Raw genomic sequence first — 18,540 nt, 5'->3', positions numbered from 1 at the left:
TTGAAAGTTGTATAGTTTTGCCTTCGTGTCAAGTGCATAAATCCTCCACTTGATCCTCCACAGGCAGAGAGAGTGAGAGTAGCCTACCAACCTGAGAGTCTCCAGTTTACAGTGGGGATTCCCCAGTCCAGCAGAGAGCAGCTTCACTCCTGAATCCTTCAGGTCAAAGGTAACTCAGGATGGTCTGAAGAGCTGTTGCTAGTGCTTCACTTTCGTTATTGAGGTGACATTGGTAGAGCCTAAACATGGCATGGCATGGCATTACATTACATTACATTGGTAGAGCCTAAACGAGACATTTCAAAGAAACATATGAAGAAAGAAATTCCCTGACATTTTAGAATAAGGCTGTAACGTGACAAAATGTGTAAAAAGTCAAGGGGTCTGAATACTTTCTGATTGCACTGTATATCAGTATATTAGACTATCTCTCTCTCTGCAGTGATGTTGTTTTCATCACTTCTGGTTTAACACTGACATCAAGTGGTGATTGTCCAAACTGCACCCCTGTTAAAAGAGAAAGTGAGAGAGAGAGAAAGCAGAGAGTGTGGGAGAGAGAGAGAGAAGAGCAGAGCACACAGAGAGAGCAGAGAGCAGGGAAGAGAGAGAGCAGAGAAAAGAGAGAGAGCAGAGAAAAGAGAGAGAGCAGAGCACAGAGAGAGAAGGCTGGGAGAGAGAGAAGAGCAGAGAAAAGAGAGAGCAGAGAAAAGAGAGAGAGCATTTCACAGAGAGAGAGAGGGTGAGAGCAGAAAGTAGAGCAGAGAACAGAGAGATAGAGATCAGAGAAAGCAGAGAGAGAGAGAAGAGAGAGGGCAGAGAGAGAACAGAGAGCAGAGAGTGCTGAGAGCAGAGAGAGAGAGAACAGAGAGCAAGAGAGAGCAGAGAGAGAGAATAGAGAGCAGAGAGAGCGAGAGAGAGCATAGAGAGCAGAGAGAGCAAGAGAGAGCAGAGAGAGAGAGAGATAGCAGAGAGAGCGAGAGAGAGCAGAGAGCAGAGAAAAGGGAGAGAGAGCAGAGAACAGGCTGAGAGAGCAGAGGGAGAGCAGAGAGAGAGCATAGAGAGCAGAGAAAAGGGAGAGAGAGAGCAGAGAACAGAAAGAGAGCAGGGAGGGAGAGAGCAGAAAGAGGGCAGAGAGAAGAGAGAGAGAGGGATGAGAGAGCAGAAAGGGAGAGAACAGAGAGAGAGAGCAGAAAGTGAGAGATATGGCAGAGAGAGCTGAGAAAAGAGAGAGAGCAGAGAGAGCAGAGAGCAGAGAAAAGGGAGAGAGAGAGCAGAGAACAGAAAGAGAGCAGGGAGGGAGAGAGCAGAAAGAGGGCAGAGAGAAGAGAGAGAGGGATGAGAGAGCAGAAAGGGAGAGAACAGAGAGAGAGAGCAGAAAGTGAGAGATATGGCAGAGAGAGCCGAGAAAAGAGAGAGAGCAGAGAGAGCAGAGGGAGGGAGAGCAGAGAGAAAGAGAGCAGAGAGAAAGAGAAGAGAGCAGGGAGGGAGAGAGCAGAGAGTGAGAGATAGAGCAGAGAAAAGGGAGAGAGAGAGCAGAGAACAGGCTGAGAGAGCAGAGAGGGAGAGCAGAGAGAGCGAGAGAGAGAGCAAGAGAGAGCAGAGAGGGAGAGAGCAGAGAGAGAGAGTGAGAGCAGAGAGAGCAAGAGACAGCAGAGAGAGAGCATAGAGAGCAGAGAAAAGGGAGAGAGAGCAGAGAACAGAAAGAGAGCAGGGAGGGAGATAGCAGAAAGGGGCAGAGAGAAGAGAGAGAGAGGGATGAGAGAGCAGAAAGGGAGAGAACAGAGAGAGAGAGCAGAAAGTGAGAGATATGGCAGAGAGAGACGAGAAAAGAGAGAGAGCAGAGAGAGCAGAGAAAAGAGAGAGCAGAGAGAAAGAGAAGAGAGCAGGGAGGGAGAGAGCAGAGAGTGAGAGAGAGCAGAGAGAACAGCAGAGCGAGCAGAGAAAAGAGAGAGCAGAGCAGAGAACAGAGAGAGAGCAGAGAGAGCAGAGAGAGAACAGAGTGCAAGAGAGCAGAGAGAGAGCAGAGAGAGAGCAGAGAGAGCAAGAGAGAGCATAGAGAGTAGAGAGAGCAAGAGAGAGCATAGAGAGTAGAGAGAGCAAGAGAGAGAGAGAGCAGAGAGAGCAAGAGAGAGCAGAGGGAGCAGAGAGAGCAAGATAGAGCAGAGGGAGAGAGAGCAGAGAGAGCAAGATAGAGCAGAGAGAGCAGAGACCGAGAGAGAGCAGGGAGAAGAGAGAGGGCAGAGAGAGAGCATAGAAAAGAGAGAGCAGAGCGAGCAGAGAACAGAGAGAGCAAAGAGAGCAGAGAGAGAGAGCAGAGAACAGAGAGAAGAGAGAGAGAGCAGAGAGCGAACAGAGTGCTGAGAGTGCTGAGAGAGCGAGAGAGAGCAAGAGAGAGCAGAGAAAAGAGAGCAGCAGAGCAGAGAGAGAGAGCAGAGAACAGAGAGAGCAGATAGCAGGCTGAGAGAGAAGAGAGAGCAGAGAGAGAGCAGAGAGGGAGAGAGAGAGCAGAGAGAGCAAGAGAGAGCAGAGTGAGCATAGAGAGTAGAGAGAGCAAGAGAGAGAGCAGAGAGAGCGAGAGAGAGAGCAGAGAGAGAGCATAGAGAGCAGAGAAAGCGAGAGAGAGCAGAGAGAGCATAGAGAGCATAGAGAGTAGAGAAAGCCAGAGAGCAAGATAGAGCAGAGGGAGCAGAGAGAGAGCAGAGAGAACAGAGCGCAAGAGAGAACAGAGAGAGAAAGAGAGCAAAAGAGAGAGAGAGCAGAGAGCAGAGAGAGCAAGAGAGAGCAGAGGGAGAGAGAGAGAGAGAACAGAGAGATAAGAGAGAGGGCAGAGAGAGCGAGAGAGAGCAGAGAGAGAGCAGGGAGAAGAGAGAGCAAAGCGAGCAGAGAACAGAGAGAGCAGAGGGAGAGAGAGAGAGCAGAGAACAGAGAGAAGAGAGAGCAGAAAGGGAGAGCAGAGAGCGAACAGAGAGCAGAGAGTGCTGAGACCAGAGAGAGCAGAGAAAAGAGAGAACAGCAGAGCAGAGGGAGAGCAGATAGCAGGCTGAGAGAGAAGAGAGCAGAGAGAGCAGAGACAGACAGCAGAGAGAGCAGAGAGAGCGAGAGAGATAAGAGAGAGCAGAGAGAGCAAGATAGAGCAGAGAGAACTCTGTTGCTATAGTGACCCTGCATTACAACACTCTGTTGCTATAGTGACCCTGCATTACAACACTATGTTGCTATAGTAACCCTGCATTACAACACTCTGTTGTACAATTTGTTTAATTCAATTCCAGATATTTAATTGTTTTGTATTTCTTTTCATATTTGTTTCATGTTTCAACCAGTCGCAGGTTAACGTCAACCTGACAGAGGAAACGTAACATCAATAACCAAACTGTTTTCACAATTAACATGCTTTTCTTGTTTCAACTATGTTTTATTATGAAAAGTACAATATATCCTTGTATACTTGTACAACTATGGAGCGTATGTCCATATAGAATTATACAATTTGTTATTCAACATAAAAGACAACAAATGATCACATTGATATTTTAACGGTGTTATTGTCACAATTATAGGAAGACACGCATGTGTCCAGTGTGTGTGTGTCCTGTGTGTGTGTGTGTGTGTGTGTGTGTGTGTGTCCTGTGTGTGTGTGCCCATTGTGTGTGTGTGTGTGTGTCCAGTGTGAGCGTGTGTGTGTGTGTGTGTCCAGTCTGTGTGTGTCTGTCCAGTGTGTGTGTGTGTGTGTGTTTGTCGAATGTGTGTGTGTGTGTGTGTGTGTCCAGTGTGAGTGTGTGTGTCCAATGTGTGTGTGTCCAGTGTGAGTGTGTGTGTGTGTGTGTCCTGTGTGTGTGTCCAGTGTGTGTGTGTCCTGTGTGTGTGTGTGTGTGTGTGTGTGTGTGTCCTGTGTGTGTGTCCACTGTGTGTGAGTGTGTGTGTGTGTGTCCAGTCTGTGTGTGTCTGTCCAGTGTGTGTGTGTGTGTGTGTGTGTTTGTCGAATGTGTGTGTGTGTGTGTCCAGTGTGAGTGTGTGTGTCCAGTGTGTGTGTGTCCAGTGTGAGTGTGTGTGTGTGTGTCCTGTGTGTGTGTCCACTGTGTGTGTGTGTGTCAAGTGTGTGTGTGTGTGTGCGTCCAGTGTGAGTGTGTGTGTCCAGTGTGTGTGTGTGTGTGTCTGTTTATTATTTCAGGGACACTGAGGAGTGTATGTGTTGTGTTTCTAGTGTGTGTGTGTGTGTGTGTGTGTGTGTGTGTCAATGTGTGTGAGTCCAGTGTGTGTGTGTGTGTGTGTGTGTGTGTGTGTGTGTGTGTGTGTGTGTGTGTGTGTGTGTGTGTGTGTGTGTGTGTGTCAATGTGTGTGAGTCCAGTGTGTGTGTGTGTGTGTGTGTGTGTCAATGTGTGTGAGTCCAGTGTGTGTGTGTGTGTGTGTGTGTGTGTGTGTGTCAATGTGTGTGAGTCCAGTGTGTGTGTGTGTGTGTGTGTGTGTGTGTCAATGTGTGTGAGTCCAGTGTGTGTGTGTGTGTGTGTGTGTGTGTGTGTGTGTGTGTGTGTGTGTGTGTGTGTGTGTGTGTGTGTGTGTGTGTGTGTGTGTGTGTGTGTGTGTGTGTGTGTGTGTGAGTCCAGTGTGTGTGTGTGTGTGTGTGTGTGTCAATGTGTGTGTGCCCAGTGTGTGTGTCAGGTTATTTTTGCAGGGAAACTGAGGAGTCATCATGAACCCAGAACCCTGGATAGAGGGGCTCAGGGAATGTGGAGGTGAATGTGATCAGGTGGGTCAGTGTGTCAGAGGAGGCTCTATAGAAGGACAGAGTGCCGGATGGCCAGTCCAGATACACTCCTACTCTGTGGGAGCTGGAGGGGGGGACGTCTATTGTAAAGTGATAATTATTGTGCCTGGCAGAGTAACTGTTGTCATCGCAGTTCAGACTCCAGGACTTGTCATTGTATCCAAGCCAACAGTCATCACCCTCTCCTCTCCTGCTGATTCCTTTATATGTCACTCCTATATCAACCCTGTACCCACTCCACTCTACCTCCCAGTAACAGCGCCCAGTCAGACCCTCTCTACACAACACCTGTCTACAGTCCTCAAATCTCTCTGGGTGATCAGGATACGGCTGCTTCTCTCTCCTCCATGTCACCTTTCTGTTCTCCTCAGACAGAGAGAGGCGTCTGTTTACTGTGTTTAGGTCCAGTGTGAGATCACAGACATCTGATGGATGAAACCAGACACAATATTAGAAATCATCATCATTCACATGATAACTCACTTTTCACTAATTCATTTAATGTAGATGTTTCTAGGTATCAAAAGGAGAAGTTAAGGTAACTTGAGACTTGTTGAATGATCATATGTTATATTGTATGGTAATATAAAACACACTTATTCCCATTAATTTAACACACACACACACACACACACACACACACACACACACACACACACACACACACACACACACACACACACACACACACACACACACACACACACACACACACACACACACACATTGTCAAAGCAACTCTTTGTAAACTTTGGTGTCCCTGATTTCTGCTTCTGTAGAACTAGAGCTGATATTTAATATGACCAAGTAAGTAATGATGGTGGTCTTTGACTTTGACTTAACTTGAATTAAGACTTATTCTTAGTCATATTCTTCACAGCAGTCAACACTCACATTTTCTAAGCCCAGGTTTCATTGTGTACTCTCCACCATGTTCCACACTGTAGCGGTAAGCAGAAGAACAGACAGTCATTGAGGGATACACCTGAACACACACACACACACACACACACACACACACACACACACACACACACACACACACACACACACACACACACACACACACACACACACACACACACACACACACACACACACACACACACACACACACACACTCACACACAGTCAGCATATAACGTTGTCCAAGTGGTGGTAAGAATGTTTGTCTTAACTAGCCTGATAAGTCAAACATGTCTGATATGAACATTGACATAAACCCTCTACTTACTTGAGTTTCTCCAGTCTGCAGTGTGGATCCTCCAGTCCAGCAGAGAGCAGTCTGACTCCTGAGTCTCCTGGGTGATTGTAGCTCAGGTCCAGCTCTCTCAGGCGTGAGGGGTTTGACCTCAGAGCTGAGACCAGAGAAGCACAGCCTTCCTCTGTGACTAGACAGCCTGACAGCCTGCAAAGAGTCAAATCATATTGAAATCACACTGCTATTCTTTGGTGGTGAAAATAGTGGCAGTATATTTTTCTCCATATTCATGTCACACCCTGATCTGTTTCACCTGTCTTGTGATTGTCTCCACCCCCTCCAGGTGTCACTTATTTCCCTGGTGTATATATCCCTGTGTTTCCCTGGTGTATATATCCCTGTGTTTCCCTGGTGTATATATCCCTGTGTTTCCCTGGTGTATATATCCCTGTGTTTCCCCGGTGTATATATCCCTGTTTCCCTGGTGTATATATCCCTGTGTTTCCCTGGTGTATATATCCCTGTGTTTCCCTGGTGTATTTATCCCTGTGTTTCCTTATGTATATATCCCCATGTTTCCCTGGTGTATATATCCCCGTGTTTCCCTGGTGTATATTTCCCCGTGTTTCCCTGGTGTATATATCCCCGTGTTTCCCTGGTGTATATATCCCCGTGTTTCCCTGTTGTATATATCCCCGTGTTTCCCTGGTGTATATATCCCCGTGTTTCCCTGGTGTATATATCTCCGTGTTTCCCTGGTGTATATATCCCTGTGTTTCCCTGGTGTATATATCCCCGTGTTTCCCTGGTGTATATATCCCCGTGTTTCCCTGGTGTATATATCCCCGTGTTTCCCTGGTGTATGTATCCCTGTGTTTCCCTGGTGTATATATCCCTGTGTTTCCCTGGTGTATATATCCCTGTGTTTCCCTGGTGTATTTATCCCTGTGTTTCCTTATGTATATATCCCCGTGTTTCCCTGGTGTATATATCCCCGTGTTTCCCTGGTGTATATATCCCCGTGTTTCCCTGGTGTATATATCCCCGTGTTTCCCTGGTGTATATATCCCCGTGTTTCCCTGTTGTATATATCCCCGTGTTTCCCTGGTGTATATATCCCCGTGTTTCCCTGGTGTATATATCTCCGTGTTTCCCTGGTGTATATATCCCTGTGTTTCCCTGGTGTATATATCCCCGTGTTTCCCTGGTGTATATATCCCCGTGTTTCCCTGGTGTATATATCCCCGTGTTTCCCTGGTGTATGTATCCCTGTGTTTCCCTGGTGTATATTTCCCTGTGTTTCCCTGGTGTATATATCCCTGTGTTTCCCTGGTGTATATATCCCTGTGTTTCCCTGGTGTATATATCCCTGTGTTTCCCTGGTGTATTTATCCCTGTGTTTCCTGTCTCTCTGTACCAGTTCGTCTTGTATGTTTATCAAGTCAACCAGCGTTTTCCCTACTCCTGCTTCTATTCTTTTTTGATAGGTTTTTGTCCCTTGCCTGTTTTCTGGACTCTGTACCCGCCAGACCATTCTGCCTGTCCTGACCTCTAGCCTGCCTGACCATTCTGCCTGTCCTGACCTCTAGCCTGCCTGACCATTCTGCCTGTCCTGACCTCTAGCCTGCCTGACCATTCAGCCTGTCCTGACCTCGAGCCTGCCTGACCATTCTGCCTGTCCTGACCTCTAACCTGCCTGACCATTCTGCCTGTCCTGACCTCTAGCCTGCCTGACCATTCTGCCTGTCCTGACCTCTAGCCTGCCTGACCATTCTGCCTGACCATTCTGCCTGTCCTGACCTCTAGCCTGCCTGACCATTCTGCCTGTCCTGACCTCTAGCCTGCCTGACCATTCTGCCTGACCATTCTGCCTGTCCTGACCTCAAGCCTGACTGACCATTCTGCCTGTCCTGACCTCGAGTCTGCCTGACCATTCTGCCTGTCCTGACATCTAGCCTGAATCACCATTCTGCCTGTCCTGACCTCTAGCCTACCTGACCTCTAGCCTGCCTGTCCAGACCTCTAGCCTGCCTGACCATTCTGCCTGTCCTGACCTCTAGCCTACCTGACCTCTAGCCTGCCTGTCCAGACCTCTAGCCTGCCTGACCATTCTGCCTGTCCTGACCTCTAGCCTGCCTGACCATTCTGCCTGTCCTGACCTCTAGTCTGCCTGACCATTCTGCCTGTCTTGACCTCTAGTCTGCCTGACCATTCTGCCTGTCCTGACCTCTAGCCTGCCTGACCATTCTGCCTGTCCTGACCTCTAGCCTGCCTGACCATTCTGCCTGTCCTGACCTCTAGCCTGCCTGACCATTCTGCCTGTCCTGACCTCTAGCCTGCCTGACCATTCTGCCTGTCCTGACCTCTAGCCTGAATCACCATTCTGCCTGTCCTGACCTCTAGCCTGCCTGACCATTCTGCCTGTCCTGACCTCTAGCCTGCCTGACCATTCTGCCTGTCCTGACCTCTAGCCTACCTGACCTCTAGCCTGCCTGTCCTGACCTCTAGCCTGCCTGACCATTCTGCCTGTCCTGACCTCTAGCCTGCCTGACCATTCTGCCTGTCCTGACCTCTAGCCTGCCTGACCATTCAGCCTGTACTGACCTCGAGCCTGCCTGACCATTCTGCCTGTCCTGACCTCTAACCTGCCTGACCATTCTGCCTGTCCTGACCTCTAGCCTGCCTGACCATTCTGCCTGACCATTCTGCCTGTCCTGACCTCTAGCCTGTCCTGACCATTCTGCCTGTCCTGACCTCTAGCCTGTCCTGACCATTCTGCCTGTCCTGACCTCTAGCCTGTCCTGACCATTCTGCCTGTCCTGACCTCTAGCCTGTCCTGACCATTCTGCCTGTCCTGACCTCTAGCCTGTCCTGACCATTCTGCCTGTCCTGACCTCTAGCCTGTCCTGACCATTCTGCCTGTCCTGACCTCTAGCCTGCCTGACCATTCTGCCTGACCATTCTGCCTGTCCTGACCTCTAGCCTGACTGACCATTCTGCCTGTCCTGACCTCGAGTCTGCCTGACCATTCTGCCTGTCCTGACCTCTAGCCTGAATCACCATTCTGCCTGTCCTGACCTCTAGCCTGCCTGACCATTCTGCCTGTCCTGACCTCTAGCCTGCCTGACCATTCTGCCTGTCCTGACCTCTAGCCTACCTGACCTCTAGCCTGCCTGTCCAGACCTCTAGCCTGCCTGACCATTCTGCCTGTCCTGACCTCTAGCCTGCCTGACCATTCTGCCTGTCCTGACCTCTAGTCTGCCTGACCATTCTGCCTGTCCTGACCTCTAGCCTACCTGACCTCTAGCCTGCCTGTCCTGACCTCTAGCCTGCCTGACCATTCTGCCTGTCCTGACCTCTAGCCTGCCTGACCATTCTGCCTGTCCTGACCTCTAGTCTGCCTGACCATTCTGCCTGTCTTGACCTCTAGTCTGCCTGACCATTCTGCCTGTCCTGACCTCTAGCCTGCCTGACCATTCTGCCTGTCCTGACCTCTAGCCTGCCTGACCATTCTGCCTGTCCTGACCTCTAGCCTGCCTGACCATTCTGCCTGTCCTGACCTCTAGCCTGCCTGACCATTCAGCCTGTCCTGACCTCTAGCCTGCCTGACCATTCTGCCTGACCATTCTGCCTGCCTGACCTCTAGCCTGACTGACCATTCTGCCTGTCCTGACCTCTAGCCTGCCTGACCATTCTGCCTGTCCTGACCTCGAGTCTGCCTGCCAAACTGTACCTCCTGGACTCTGATCTGGTTATGACCTTTGGCCTGTCCACGACCATTCTCTTGCCTACCCCTTTTAGTATATTAATAAATATCAAAGACTCTAACCATCTGCCTCCCGTGCCATCTGGGTCTCACCTTGTGCCTTAAACCACACTGCTATTCTTTGAGGGTATCACCTTTTATTTGAGGGTATTTTAATACATGTCTGTTTCACCGTTTAGAAAAATAAAACATGCTAACCTCTCACCTTTAACCTCAAATAAAAGGTGACATTCTGTACTGTCACCTAATATGAAACATTCTATCTCAAATCCAAAATGCTGGAGCATAGCACCAAATGTAAAATTGTAAGCTTCACTGTCCAAAAACATATGGTGTGGACTATGTGTGTCTGGTAAACACATTCCAAGATGGCTTAGCAGTTCAGACGTCATTTCTGTTTCGTATTGTCGTGTCCTGTGTATCTATATATATTTACACCTTTCTTCGCATATCTTTTATATATTTTATTATCCAAGAACTCAACTACAAAAGCTTTCCTGCAAAAGCTTTCCTGCAACCCGCTTCACCAATTACAAAAAAGTATTATTTACCTCAAATCTGAAAATCCACCGTGGAAGCTAGCCAGGGGCTAATTCAGAAGCTAGCCAGAAAGCTAACCAGAAGCTATCCGATAGCTAGCCAGAAGCTAATCTGTAGCTGCCCAGAAATTAGCCGGTTTGCTGGCTAGCGTTGGTGTTTCAGCTGCCCACGTTTTGTGGTCATCAGCTATTCCTTTAGCTCGATAATCTACCGGCACTTTTGTGCAACGCGACTCGGACCGGAGAATTCCGGGACTTTTTTTCTCTCAGTTTCCCCGGATTCCAGCCGCAGGCTCTGGACATTTGCACCTTGATTTCGCAGCTAGCTAGCTGCAAACCGTGTGACTATTGGCTTACGTCGATCCCGGAGCAAACTCAAATCATTCCGGAGCTAGCCAGCTGAGGAGTTCCATCAGCCATTCCTGGGCTACAGTCACCTATCCGGACCCGTTTTTTTTTGTTGCTGCAGATACGGAGCCCCACCGGGCCTTCACGACTGACTGCCGACGTTATCTGCCCGAGGGAGTTATCCAACTGGCACCTCCGTCCCGACGTTACCTGAATGCTCATCTGGGGCCCGCTAATCGTTAGCTGTCTTATCGGCTGCTATCTGAATAAGTATATCGGACAATTATTATTATTATTTATTTTTTTTATTTTTTTCTTGGGTCACTATATCTATTTTGCCAATTTGGATTGATCCCCTCTACCACACGGAACCCCACTAACCTACCGACGGAAACGCACGAGGTGTCTAAAAATAGACCTCCATCCTATGCTATCTTGCTACCGATAGCCATCTACCCGGCCAGCTGTCTGGATCGCCGTGACCCCAACCAACCTCTACTCACTGGACCCTTATTGATCACTCGATTAAGCATGCCTCTCCTTAATGTCAATATGCCTTGTCCATTGCTGTTCTGGTTAGTGTTTATTGGCTTATTTCACTGTAGAGCCTCTAGCCCTGCTCACTATACCATATCCAACCTCTCAGTTCCACCACCCACATATGCGATGATCACCTGGTTTCAATGATGTTTCTAGAGACAATATCTCTCTCATCATCACTCAATACCTAGGTTTACCTCCACTGTATTCACATCCTACCATACCTTTGTCTGTACATTATTCCTTTAAGGTATTTTATCGCCCCCAGAAAGTTCCTTTTACTCTCTGCTCTAGAAGTTCTAGACGACCAATTCTCATAGCTTTTAGCCGTACCCTTATCCTACTCCTCCTCTGTTCCTCTGGTGATGTAGAGGTGAATCCAGGCCCTGCAGTACCTAGCTCCACTCCTATTCCCCAGGCGCTCTCTTTTGATGACTTCTGTAACCGTAATAGCCTTGGTTTCATGCATGTTAACATTAGAAGCCTCCTCCCTAAGTTTGTTTTGTTCACTGCTTTAGCACACTCTGCCAACCCAGATGTTTTAGCCGTGTCTGAATCCTGGCTTAGGAAGACCACCAAAAATTCAGACATTTTCATCCCCAACTACAAGATTTTCAGACAAGATAGAACGGCCAAAGGGGGCGGTGTTGCAATCTACTGCAAAGATTGCCTGCAGAGTTCTGTTTTACTATCCAGGTCTGTTCCCAAACAATTTGAACTTCTACTTTTAAAAATCCACCTCTCTAAAAACAAGTCTCTCACCGTTGCCGCCTGCTATAGACCACCCTCTGCCCCCAGCTGTGCTCTGGACACTATATGTGAACTGATTGCCCCCCATCTATCTTCAGAGCTCGTGCTGCTAGGCGACCTAAATTTGAACATGCTTAACACCCCAGCCACCCTACAATCTAAGCTTGATGCCCTCAATCTCACACAAATTATCAATGAACCTACCAGGTACCACCCCAATTCCGTAAACACGGGTACCCTCATAGATATCATCCTAACAAACTTGCCCTCCAAATACACCTCTGCTGTTTTCAACCAAGATCTCAGCGATCACTGCCTCATTGCCTGCATCCGTAATGGGTCAGCGGTCAAACGACCTCCACTCATCACTGTCAAACGCTCCCTGAAACACTTCAGCGAGCAGGCCTTTCTAATCGACCTGGCCGAGGTATCCTGGAAGGATATTGATCTCATCCCGTCAGTAGAGGATGCCTGGACATTTTTTAAAAATGCCTTCCTCACCATCTTGAATAAGCATGCCCCATTCAAGAATTTTAGAACCAGGAACAGATATAGCCCTTGGTTCTCTCCTGACCTGACTGCCCTTAACCAACAGAAAAACATCCTATGGCGTTCTGCATTAGCATCGAACAGCCCCCGTGATATGCAACTTTTCAGGGAAGATAGAAACCAATATACACAGGCAGTTAGAAAAGCCAAGGCTAGCTTTTTCAAGCAGAAATTTGCTTCCTGCAACACAAATTCAAAAAAGTTCTGGGACACTGTAAAGTCCATGGAGAATAAGAACACCTCCTCCCAGCTTCCAACTGCTCTGAAGATAGGAAACACTGTCACCACCGACAAATCCACTATAATTGAGAATTTCAATAAGCATTTTTCTACGGCTGGCCATGCTTTCCACCTGGCTACCCCTACCCCGGACAACAGCACTGCCCTCCCCTCTGCTACTCGCCCAAGCCTTCCCCATTTCTCTTTCTCCCAAATACAGTCAGCTGATGTTCTAAAAGAGCTGCAAAATCTGGACCCTTATAAATCAGCCGGGCTAGATAATCTGGACCCTTTCTTTCTAAAACTATCTGCTGAAATTGTTGCCACCCCTATTACTAGCCTTTTCAACCTCTCTTTCGTGTCGTCTGAGATTCCCAAAGATTGGAAAGCAGCTGCAGTTAACCCCCTCTTCAAAGGGGGGGACACTCTTGACCCTAACAGCTACAGACCTATATCTATCCTACCCTGCCTTTCTAAGGTCTTCGAAAGCCAAGTCAACAAACAGATTACCGACCATTTCGAATCCCACCATACCTTCTCCGCTATGCAATCTGGTTTCAGAGCTGGTCATGGGTGCACCTCAGCCACGCTCAAGGTCATAAACGATATCTTAACCGCCATCGATAGGAAACAATACTGTGCAGCCGTATTCATTGACCTGGCCAAGGCTTTTGACTCTGTCAATCACCACATCCTCATCGGCAGACTCGACAGCCTTGGTTTCTCTAATGATTGCCACGCCTGGTTCACCAACTACTTCTCTGATCGAGTTCAGTGTGTCAAATCGGAGGGTCTGTTGTCCGGGCCTCTGGCAGTCTCCATGGGGGTGCCACAGGGTTCAATTCTTGGACCGACTCTCTTCTCTGTATACATCAATGATGTCGCTCTTGCTGCTGGTGATTCTCTGATCCACCTCTACGCAGACGACACTATTCTGTATACTTCTGGCCCTTCTTTTGACACTGTGTTAACAACCCTCCAGGCGAGCTTCAATGCCATACAACACTCCTTCCGTGGCCTCCAATTGCTCTTAAATACAAGTAAAACTAAATGCATGCTCTTCAACCGATCGCTGCCTGCACCTGCCCGCCTGTCCAACATCACTACTCTGGACGGCTCTGACTTAGAATATGTGGACAACTACAAATACCTAGGTGTCTGGTTAGACTGTAAACTCTCCTTCCAGACTCACATCAAACATCTCCAATCCAAAGTTAAATCTAGAATTGGCTTCCTATTCCGCAACAAAGCATCCTTCACTCATGCTGCCAAACATATCCTTGTAAAACTGACCATCCTACCAATCCTCGACTTCGGTGATGTCATTTACAAAATAGCCTCCAAAACCCTACTCAAAAAATTGGATGCAGTCTATCACAGTGCCATCCGTTTTGTCACCAAAGCCCCATATACTACCCACCACTGCGACCTGTACACTCTCGTTGGCTGGCCCTCGCTTCATACTCGTCGCCAAACCCACTGGCTCCAGGTCATATACAAGACCCTGCTAGGTAAAGTCCCCCCTTATCTCAGCTCGCTGGTCACCATAGCAGCACCCACCTGTAGCACGCGCTCCAGCAGGTATATCTCTCTGGTCACCCCCAAAACCAATTCTTCCTTTGGCCGCCTCTCCTTCCAGTTCTCTGCTGCCAATGACTGGAACGAACTACAAAAATCTCTGAAACTGGAAACACTTATCTCCCTCACTAGCTTTAAGCACCAGCTGTCAGATCAGCTCATAGATTACTGCACCTGTACATAACCCATCTATAATTTAGCCCAAACAACTACCTCTTTACCTACTGTATTTATTTATTTATTTTGCTCCTTTGCACCCCATTATTTCTGTCTCTACTTTGCGCTTTCTTCCACTGCAAACCAACCATTCCAGTGTTTTTAGTTTTTATTTTACTTGCTGTGTTGTATTTACTTCGCCACCATGGCCTTTTTATATTTTTATTTATTTATACATATATTTGTTTGCCTTCACCTCCCTTATCTCACCTCACCTCACCTCGTATCATTGACTATATGTTTGTTTTACTCCATGTGTAACTATGTGTTGTTGTATGTGTCGAACTGCTTTGCTTTATCTTGGCCAGGTCGCAATTGTAAATGAGAACGTGTTCTCAATTTGCCTACCTGGTTAAATAAAGGTTAAATAAAATAAATAAAAATAAATAAACATGTGGATCTGGTGAACAGTTATCACTTGTTGACCAACTACAGGAATACTGACCTCAGAGTCTCCAGTTTACAGTGGGGATTCCCCAGTCCAGCAGAGAGCAGCTTCACTCCTGAATCCTTCAGGTCATTGTTACTCAGGTCCAGCTCTCTCAGGTGTGAGGGGTTTGACCTCAGAGCTGAGACCAGAGAAGCACAGCCTTCCTCTGTGACTCCACAGCCTGACAGCCTGACAAAGAGATCATCATGACTTCAAACACACTGTTAATTTAACACCAGTAGTGTAGAAGGACAATGGCAGATGCATTTGGTTTATTCTCTCAAACAACATATAGATTCATCTTCCGTCTCCTAGAATTTTATGGTCATAATGTTATACTAATGTGAACATCAATGTTCTTTGGTGGTGAAAATAGTGGCATTATATTTTTTCAACATATTCAGATACATCAGTGTCTTGAAACCTGTCTTATCTATTCATAAATGAATGTATCATTATTAGAAATGACAAAATATCAAAGTGTTGCTTGCAGAGAGAAGAATGTATAGTACAAATATTTGAGTAGACTGACCAGACCAGTTTAAAAAGGAGTATCAGTCAAAAGACAGACAGTGAGGTATCAGATTTAGATTGTATTGAGTATACAGTCCACACCATATCTATAATGACAGTGAGGTATCAGATTTAGATTGTATTGAGTATACAGTCCACACCATATCTATAATGACAGTGAGGTATCAGATTTAGATTGTATTGAGTATACAGTCCACACCATATCTATAATGACAGTGAGGTATCAGATTTAGATTGTATTGAGTATACAGTCCACACCATATCTATAATGACAGTGAGGTATCAGATGTAGATTGTATTGAGTAAACAGTCCACACCATATCTATAATGACAGTGAGGTATCAGATGTAGATTGTATTGAGTATACAGTCCACACCATATCTATAATGACAGTGAGGTATCAGATTTAGATTGTATTGAGTATACAGTCCACACCATATCTATAATGACAGTGAGGTATCAGATGTAGATTGTATTGAGTATACAGTCCACACCATATCTATAATGACAGTGAGGTATCAGATTTAGATTGTATTGAGTATACAGTCCACACCATATCTATAATGACAGTGAGGTATCAGATTTAGATTGTATTGAGTATACAGTCCACACCATATCTATAATGACAGTGAGGTATCAGATTTAGATTGTATTGAGTAAACAGTCCACACCATATCTATAATGACAGTGAGGTATCAGATTTAGATTGTATTGAGTATACAGTCCACACCATATCTATAATGACAGTGAGGTATCAGATTTAGATTGTATTGAGTATACAGTCCACACCATATATATTTTGACAGTGAAGCTAACATTTTAAATGTGTCTCTATACTCCAACATTTTGGATTTCAGATCAAATGTTTCATATGAGGTGACAGTATATAATGTCACCTTTAATTTGAGGGTATTTTAATACATATCTGTTTCACCATTTAGAAATGAAAGCACTTTATGTATCTAGTCCCCCCATACTTTGATCATTTGAAGTAGTCGTAAATATTCTGATCAATTTACTTATAGTTTATTAAAGTAGTCAAAAGTGTAGTATTTGGTTCCAAACTCATTGGTTGCATCTGCAGTTTGTTTTGGTTGTGTTTTGGGTTGTGTTTTGCCCAATAGTAACTTAACTGTGGATGATGACTGGAGTAATATTCTGTCTAAGGGAGTAGATAACACGTTTCTAAACAATACAAAATTAATCCTGATTAGGCCTTGATTAATACAAATCATAAATAAATAATGAATAATAACACTAAGAGTTGGTTTGAACAGATCTGAATCAGGAAACTAAGAGTTGGTTTAAACAGATCTGAATCAGGACACAAAGAGTTGGTTTGAACAGATCTGAATCAGGAAACTAAGAGTTGGTTTGAACAGATCTGAATCAGGAAACTAAGAGTTGGTTTAAACAGATCTGAATCAGGAAACTAGGAGTTGGTTTGAACAGATCTGAATCAGGAAACTAAGAGTTGGTTTAAACAGATCTGAATCAGGAAACTAGGAGTTGGTTTGAACAGATCTGAATCAGGAAACTAAGAGTTGGTTTAATCAGATCTGAATCTGTTTAAAGATAGAACTGCCAAAGGGGGTGGAGTTGCAATCTACTGTAGAGATAGCCTGCAGAGTTCTGTCCTACTATCCAGGTCTGTACCCAAACAATTCGAGCTTCTACTTTTAAAAATCCACCTTTCCAGAAACAAGTCTCTCACCGTCGCCGCTTGCTATAGACCACCCTCTGTCCCCAGCTGTGCCCTGGACACCATATGTGAACTGATTGCCCCCCATCTATCTTCACAGCTCGTGCTGCTAGGTGACCTAAAATGGGACATGCTTAACACCCCGGCCACCCTACAATCTAAGTTTGATGCCCTCAATCTCTCAAAATTGTCAATGAACCCACCAGGTACAACCCCAAATCCGTAAACACGGGCACCCTCAACGATATCATCCTAACCAACTTGCCCTCCAAATACACCTCTGCTGTTTTCAACCAAGATCTCAGCGATCACTGCCTCATTACCTGCATCCGTAACGGGTCTGCGGTCAAACGACCACCCCTCATCACTATCAAACGCTCCCTAAAACACTTCAGCGAGCAGGCCTTCCTAATCGACCTGGCCCGGGTATCCTGGAAGGATATTGACCCCATCCTGTCAGTAGAGGATGCCTGGTCATTCTTTAAAAGTGCCTTCCTCACCATCTTAAATAAGCATGCCCCTTTCAAAAAATTTAGAACCAGGAACAGATATAGCCCTTGGTTCTCTCCAGACCTGACTGCCCTTAACCAGCACAAAAACATCTTGTGGCGTTCTGCATTAGCATCGAATAGCCCCCGTGATATGCAACTTTTCAGGGAAGTCAGGAACAAATATACAGAGGCAGTTAGGAAAGCTAAGGATAGCTTTTTCAAGCAGAAATTTGCATCCTGTAGCACAAACTCAAAAAAGTTCTGGGACACTGTAAAGTCCATGGAGAATAAGAGCACCTCCTCCCAGCTGCCCACTGCACTGAGGCTAGGAAACACTGTCACCAAGATAAATTCACTATAATTGAGAATTTCAACAATCATTTTTCTACGGCTGGCCATGCTTTCCACCTGGCTAACCCTACCCCGGTCAACAGCCCTGCACTCCCCACAGCAACTCGCCCAAGCCTCCCCTATTTCTCCTTCACCCAAATCCAGATAGCTGATGTTCTTAAAGAACTGCAAAACCTGGACCCCTACAAATCAGCCGGGCGAGACAATCTGGACCCTCTCTTTCTAAAATGATCTGCTGAAATTGTTGCAACCACAATTACTAGCCTGTTCAACCTCTCTTTCGTATCGTCTGAGATTCCCAAAGATTTGAAAGCTGCCGCAGTCATCCCCGTCTTCAACGGGGGGGACACTCTAGACCCAAATTGCTACAGACCTATATCTATCCTGCCCTGCCTTTCTAAGGTCTTCGAAAGCCAAGTTAATAAACAGATCACAGACCACTTCGAATTTCACCGTACCTTTTCCGCTATGCAATCTGGTTTCAGAGCTGGTCATGGGGGCACCTCAGCCACGCTCAAGGTCCTAAACGATATCATAACCGCCATCGATAAGAGACATTAC

At 46.5% G+C, this 18,540-nt stretch overlaps 1 pseudogene; it reads right to left on the bottom strand.

Annotated features, from left to right (window-relative positions):
• Positions 1-479: 479 nt before the first annotated feature.
• Positions 480-18,540, bottom strand: part of LOC129841956 (NACHT, LRR and PYD domains-containing protein 3-like) — a 28,078-nt pseudogene continuing 10,017 nt past the window's right edge.

Source organism: Salvelinus fontinalis, unplaced genomic scaffold (genome assembly GCF_029448725.1).
Source record: "Salvelinus fontinalis isolate EN_2023a unplaced genomic scaffold, ASM2944872v1 scaffold_0004, whole genome shotgun sequence".
NCBI lineage: Eukaryota > Metazoa > Chordata > Actinopteri > Salmoniformes > Salmonidae > Salvelinus > Salvelinus fontinalis.
This window is presented reverse-complemented; position numbering and strand designations above follow the sequence as displayed.